General features: G+C 31.1%; 1 long non-coding RNA gene across 1 annotated transcript; it reads left to right on the forward strand.

The window, feature by feature from the left end:
* Positions 1-605: 605 nt before the first annotated feature.
* Positions 606-5,245, forward strand: LOC130901998 (uncharacterized). Its single transcript, XR_009060348.1, has 3 exons — positions 606-887; positions 951-1,491; positions 4,888-5,245. It is a non-coding gene; the product is annotated as an uncharacterized LOC130901998 (long non-coding RNA).
* The last annotated feature ends 2,768 nt before the right edge of the window (positions 5,246-8,013 follow it).

The following is an 8,013-nucleotide window of genomic DNA, read 5'->3' on the forward strand; positions in this document are numbered from 1 at the left end:
AATTAAAGAGAAAAGACGCGGAAAGCTATCCAAAGGTGTTTTGTTTTTGCAGGACAATGCCCCTTTACACAAATATCATGTTACCTTTTAAAAAGGTGAAACTCGCTACAAAAGCTTTTCTCCAACGAAAAAGTAACATAAGCTTTTGGAAGTAGTTTCACCTCTTCTTCACTATCTTATCTAGAGAACTACGTACCTAGTCTGCAGTTTATTTATTTTTTTTACTACTGTCTCCCTATTGGCTTAAGGATCAATAGATTTGTACTTAATAATTAGTCTATCGAACGCAGCGTTTTTCTTGTTGCGGTCGTGATAATCTTTACTTTTCTTATTCCACAAACGTCCGTCTACATCGACGACGATTTATCGAATAGATTTTGAACCTTGCTCCGATGGCTTGCACTATCCAAAAAATCTGCACCGATTTTTGAACATACGTTCAATAAAACTGCGCAAATGAAATATGCAGTTCGTTAGTATAGTTTTATCGTTGCCTTGTATACCGGCCATAAGCTCGGAAAAAACTGCGAGATTCGATTCCCGAACTATTGATAATAAGTACCTACAAATATATACGGAATCCTCGGTGGGCGAGTCTCACTCGTACTTTTATTTAAATTAGAAATTAATAACGTTAACCATGTGACAACGTACTTGTCCTTAAAGTGACATTTATAATCTTTAGTATAGTAAAGTTTAATGTGTATAATGATTAAGGCAGCTAATACCTTTAGTCATCTGTCAAAGTAATCATAAAATTGATGTTGAAACGGAATATTTTATCTTATTGTTGAATGGGCAACCTAACATAATGTAATAATGAAGCCGATTTAAAAAAACCTTAAATAAAATGATAAATTACACGTAACGAAATTTTTAAATGTCAAGTAAGTACATTTTAATTAGGTAAGTCTGTTGATGAATACTTTTTTTTATCTTTTCAATTTTAGGTATAACATCAAGACTGGTAATCGAACAAATTGATGTGTGTTTAGGCTATTTGACTATAATATCATTACTATGCCTAACCATTGTTGTAGAGTTTATTTTCCTAATAGTAAAGACATTAACAGATTCAATTTTATTGATATTACATCTCATTTTATTGCCTATATATTTAATACTAATTGCCATTACACTCCCAGCAAGACTCTTATTTTTTGTCGTTAAAATATTATTGATTCTTTTTATATTTTCTGCCATGATACCTTATTATACTTACGATTTATTGGTTGCAATCTTTTTAGGATCCAGATTGAGAAGCTCACAGTTACAATAAAATTTTAAAAAATACCTACTTCTGACTTTAATCATTTCATAACTCTGTAGGGAGGAATATATTTTACTTTAGAGTCTGATGATAACTTTAAATAAAGATGTTTAGTAGTCGAGTGAAGGGCAAGTGGAATAATATATTCAGTAGAAGAAATATCAACATAAAGTTATTTCATGGTTACTGGAGGGAGAACAATCAAAACGGAAAGAAAGGAAGTAAATAAAACATTATAACTTTGTTTAAAAACTTTTTTTATACATTTTATACATTTATAAAAATGACTAATCTTGTCTCATAAATTGCGAGACTTTATAAACTGGAATACAAAATCCAGAGTCCAGATTCTAATATTTATTAGAAAACATGAAACATCTTAGAGAAAATTGTTCGGTAAAATTTTAGGAATAAAAAAAACTTTTTATTTATACATTCGCGGTGACTTCGTTTTTTGGCTAATAAAATCGAAAAATCTTCTGATTTCGATGAATTTTTTTAAATCTTCGTTTTTACCGGGGATTTAAGGAAAAAAACATGGGAAATATCTGGAGATTTCATATATTTTTATGTCTTTAAATGTGATCATAAACGCACTTCTTCGTATATAATCGTTCAAAACTTTTTTACAAATCATCAAACGCATCAAATTTAAAGTTAAAGTTAAGTTAAAGTCTACGGAAGTTGTGAAAATTTCGGTGGACATCATCAAGCCATCATCAAGTACCTATATTTAAAAGGGTTAAGAGGTAAGCCGATTTACGAAAATATGCTTAATCTTAACTGAAAAAAAGTTTAAAAGGTCGTAAATTTTCTTCCAACGAGGTGGTAATAAAAGCTGTGAAGGTCTGGTTTGCAGAGCAAGAACAAACATTTTTTTTTCAAAGGTCTAGAGACGTTGCAGGTTCGCTGTAATAAATAATTTTGTTTGGTTTTATAGTAGGATAAGAATTTTTCAATATATCCACGTATGTGAGAAAAGGTCAATTTTAAGAGGAATTGTTATTATTTTTATTTGTAAAAACATGATAAATCAACATTTTTGTATAATTTTTTTTTTCAATTTGTTCGTTTTTTTGTTTAGATTATGAAAAAAATATAACAACTTCATTTGATTATTTTGAAAAAGTTATCAACAATTATACGTGAATGAGTGCAAATTTAAAGCCCTGAAACCAATATAAGTTTTAATTTTTTTTATTCCCATAATTTGATTCGGAAATCCGCCATAAAAACGAAAATTTGAAAAAAAATTAATCGAATTCTAATGATTTTTCAATTTTCTAGAGCAAAAAAACGAGGGGAGCGCGAAAATATGAAATTACCAAATTTAAATTAAAAAATAATAGCTGTAATAATAAACAATTAAAAAAAATCTAAAAACTACATAAGTAGGTAATCCTATTAATGAACTGATCAAAAGTTTCTAGAGAAGAAGAAAAAATATCAACTGTGGAAAGGTCACAACAATTATTGTTGTAGGCTTTACAGCAACGAAATAAAGGAGTAATAGATTGAAAAACAATTTAAAAATATTTGTGTTTAAAAAAAGATGATCGTCACTAGAATAGATATAAAAATGAAAAATATTTGGAGATTGTTCAGTAAAAAAAATTCGTAACGCTATCTATTAATCCAATGAATTTGTTTTTATGTCTGGCTTTCATAGAGGGCGCTAGTTACACGGTTCGTACCAAGAAGTATTGAACATAACTTTTCCAATGTTAGATTTATTAAGCATCATTTACTTTTACACCAAAAAGGTACCCTTGATTACCGTTTGTTTACCGTTTTCCGAATATTTTGACTTGAAAATTATGAAGTAATAACCGAAGCACAATCGTAAAAAATGTGTGGCATTACGAAAATTTTTTACTGAGCAAATCTCAAATATTTTTCTGTTTTCTATCTATCTTAGAGACGCGATCACCTTTTTTTGAAACACCCTGTAGAAAAATTTTCACAATGTGTAAAGGTCTAAACGTGCTTCAAGAAGTAAAAAATTAGAACAGGATAGGGGTCGTGACGGACAAGGTAGATACATATGATGTCAGATGCTGGTAATAATAGAGCTGAAATTTTTTTTAACAATAACAAAAACGTGGGCGCTCAAATTTTATATTAATTTCATATTTTAAGGATAGTACATACATGTATATGCCCTCTTATAAAGCGCCCATATTTTGGCATTGTCATAATAATTCTTTTACAACTTTTGATGCCATACGTACCAATCTTGTCGGCCACGAACCTTATTCTGTCCTTATTTTTAACTTTTCAGTGCACTTTTAAACCTTTTTAAAGTGTGGATTTCAAAAAAGCTTTTTTTATATAATATATTATTTTTTTTGTCTTTGTGATGGTTATTAACCTCGAAGGTCATATATTACGAATTGAAATGAGCTCAGACCGAGGACTTGACCGTTAGTTTTTAAGCAGGTCAAGTCTTGTATCATAGTTTTAAGTGCCAAGTAGTTAGTATAATTAAACCCAGTGTGATTAAAGATATTGTACATTTCCATCCTTTATTCCCGATTGGGGTAAGTCCGTATTTACATTAATTCTGCAGGCGCCGTACCACATACACCACATTTTGTTAAATAATCTGCTCCAAGAATAATTTGTAATTACTCACATCAGAACCAATTACTGAAAATGTTATAACCGAAATTTGTACATTTATTGTTACTATTAATAGCGCCAACTATTCTAATCTATACAGAAAGTATAATTGTAACTATCGCCATCTATTGGTGAAATCATGAACAACTTTACTTAAGCTAATTACCACTAATTGGTCTATTATTTCGTGGATTTTCTAATTGAATCATGTATTGCCATCGGGAGTAAGTAAGCAAACAAAATTTTAAGTTGATTGGTTAACGTCAAGCTACTTAAATATTGCTTACAAAATTTGTATAATACTGGGATGGTCCCGGAAAAATACTATTGAATTAGAAACTACACAATCTAAACAGCAAATGTTTCAAGTTTAAAGATGCCACGTTGCTCTGTATTTGTTTGGCAGCCATCAATATTGAACGTTTTCAGTGAATTTGTAAGCATGGAAAAAATTGGTCATCTTTATGTAATACGAAAGGCTTTAGCCCAAGCCATATAAAAACTGAACTAGATTCTACTTTAGGTGATACTGCTCCTTCGTTATCAACAGTAGAATATTAAGTAGCAGAGTTTAAACGCGGCCGTATGACCTGCGAAGACCATCATCGTAATGATGTGGCAACTGCAGAAAATCAACAAAGCATTACTGGATAATAATGGGTGTCGCGTTTGCTCGCAATGGAACAAAAACAGCGCCGTGAAGATTTTTCCATCGAGTATTTGGCAATGTTTCACAAAAATACAGCCGATTTTTGCGCCGTTTCATAATCATGGATGAAACGTGGGTTCATCCCTTCATGCCCGAGACAAGAGATCAATCACAACTAACGACTGAAAAGGGAGAACCGGCTCCAAGGAAGGCAAAGACCGTTCAATCTGCAGGCAAGGTCATGGCGTCAGTTTTTTGGGATATGGGTGACATAACTTTAATTGACTATCTTGAAAAGTATAACTATAATCAGCGAGTATTATGTGAATTTATTGCAACGTTTCAGCAAAGAAATCATGCAAAAACGGCTGCATTTGGCTGAGAAGAAAGTGTTGCTTTATCTAGGCAATGCACCATCTCACACATCCGTTATTGCAATGGCCAAAATTAATGACTTAAAGTTGGAATTGCTACTTCACCCACTCTATACGTCAGATTTAGCTCCTTCGGATTATTTTTTGTTGCCAGACTTGAAAAATTGGGTCATCGCTAAAACATTTTCTAACCATGAAGAAGTGATGCCGGCAGGTAATGGCTATTTTGAGGAGCTTGACGATTCTTATTATAAAAACATTGCTGGGACAAGTATATATATGGAGCTTAAAGGAGGTTACATCAAATAATAAATATATTTTTTTTCGAAATTTTTGTGTTTTTTTTTGTTGGGTCAGGTACTTCTGGAACCATGCTCGTACAGACAGCGTGAGTTGAATAAGTTCACCAACTCCAACGTTCATAGAGGATTAAAAAAATTCTAAGAAACAAGTAGAAAAGATTTATGAAGGAATGAAGTAAATGATGATGTTTAAGAAGAGCGGCTTTTTACTGTGAAAAATACTTTATTTTCCGAGTTAATCTTTTTATCACCCTTAGCTCTTAGTCCAGTGCGTTTAAAGTTCTTTCCAAACCACCTAGAAAATAATCTTTCAGATATTTGCTTGATGAGATAATAAATCGTAACGCATTTCGAATAATTTTTTGTCGAAAATAGTGAACAAATGGAGTGAGACATTATCGTGATGCAACAAAACTCTTTTTTTCGGATTCGAAACGTGGCAGCGAATCAGAATATAATTGCGAGTTATCGTTTTCGTTTTTCTAAATAATTCATGAATATTATCTACATAAATATATAATAGAAAAAATTCTCGAAACTCTGAATACTAAACATTTTCTAACTTAAAGGGCTTTCCATGTGTAGAGACAATACATTCGTTGCAGGGCATGGTTTTTTAAAGGTCCAAGATTAGTCCCTTCAAATAGTTGTTGCTTGGTGCTTGTATTTGGAGGTACTGTGACCTTGAGGAAGGCTCATTCGCTACCTGAGAAAAACAAAATTTCTTGATAATAAAAAATTTTGTTTTAATAGTTTAAGTTATTATATTTCTTGTGGAGTTTGAATCGTATGTTACAGTGGACATTTTTAAAAATGACATTTTCAAAAGCTTACGAAATTTGTAAAACTTAGGTATTGACATTTTTCTTTGAATTAATTATGTTGTGTTGATTAGATATCAAATTATATATTTGTAAGTTATCGTTTTCTTCGTATTTAAGTAACCAATGAAGATCAAATTTTTGGTAACCATGACCTTATTGTCCGACAAAACGACTTACACTCGTTCAATGTTTGGATTTAATTTTTGTTTTTTCGGTATACCAATGTACACAAATTACTTCAATTGTTTTGTTATAAAAACAGAAACATTCACTTGAATATCCAAATATTCGTTTAAATTCACAACCATAACGAGCTTTTGATCAGAATTAAGCAATCGGTATCTACCTTGCAGATACCTATTTCAAACGTATCCTTTTATGAAAGAACATGGATTATATTAATTATTTCTGGAAAAGTTACTGACAATGATGGTTCCGAACTTTCAGAATAATTAGTATTCATAAGTTGTATTCTAAAGCAGAAAATCACTTACAAATACAAGCGCGTTCAGAATTATATTTATATATCATTTCCGTAGTATCTTCAATTGTTTTTTTTCTATGTTTTACACTTTTATACAATTCTTTTTTCTTTATATTCACCCAACAAGAAAACAGCTCTATCATAAGTAATAAAAATAAACTATGTACAAGATTTATATAATATTTAGACGAATGGTATCAGGAAATTGGTGGAAATTTACATTCAAATCATGGTAGTGTTGTCAACTTCTGAAAAGTCAATCTTACATTTAACGTGAAATTATACTTGTTATGTAGTTTCCTAAGAAACTTGTAAAATCTCCTTATAACGAATCAAAATAATTTTCATTGACCCTTTGAAAGAATTGATTTATAAACGCCTATGTTATATACCTATCTGTTGTAAATACTGAGCTCATATCTAGATGTTGTAGATCGGTATGGCGCGACATGTCCTGAGAAAAAAAAGCAATTGCAGCTATGGATGTGAAACACATTGCTATGCGACATATAAGTCTTGACCAGTTTTTTTCTTTACATATAAAGATGAGATGGTTTCTTGAAAACCTCAACACTGCTCATATCGATCAACTTGGAATGTCAGATATACGAGGCATTTAGAAAATACTTAATAGCCTTTTTTAAGTTATTTCCTTCTAAAATATTTTTTATAATCAAACCGTATTTATATGGTCTCTGACAGTTTTACTTGAATTGTTGTAGTAGACAGATGTTTATTAATTATAAAAACTTTATTGTCTTACAAAACATAAAGTTATGAAGGCCAAATACAATTAAGAGTTTCTACTTTTTTTCATATAATATCACATCCATTTTTACAGGGTGTTTTAAAAAAAGGTGCTCGCGTCTCTAGGATAGATAGAAAACTGAAAAATATTGGGGGTTTGCTCAAAAAAAAACAAATATGTTTTCGAAGCTGATACATCCAATGAATTTGGTTTTATGCCTGACTCTCATAGAGGGCGCTAGTTACACAGTTCGTACCAAGTAGTATTGAATATAACTTTTTTAATATTAGATTTATTAAGCAAAATTTCAAGTGAACTTAAACATCATTTAATTTTACACTGAAAAGGTAGTCTTGATAAAACACGATACTGTGTACCGTTTTCGGAATAATTTGATTTGAAAACTATAAAGTAACTCAACCAATGAGACCCCATCGATAAAACGGATACATTTAAAAAAATGGGACAATTTCTTGTAACTTTTCACAAAAATCCGGTCTTATCCGTATAGGATATTGTTTTTCAAAGTTAAATAATTATGGGCATTGAGCTATTGGAGGCTTTAATGTGAAACAAACAATAATTTGATGATCATGTATTGCGGCTCTGAGACTCAAACTGTTGTTTGCTTCACACTAAAGCCCCCCAATACCTAAGTTGTCCATATTTGACCGATTTGTAAAGAGAACGGCACTTAAATATTCTATACCCTATCTTACTCAAGGGGTTACCCCGTCCTG

The sequence above is a fragment of the Diorhabda carinulata genome, chromosome X, assembly GCF_026250575.1.
Source record: "Diorhabda carinulata isolate Delta chromosome X, icDioCari1.1, whole genome shotgun sequence".
Taxonomy (NCBI): domain Eukaryota; kingdom Metazoa; phylum Arthropoda; class Insecta; order Coleoptera; family Chrysomelidae; genus Diorhabda; species Diorhabda carinulata.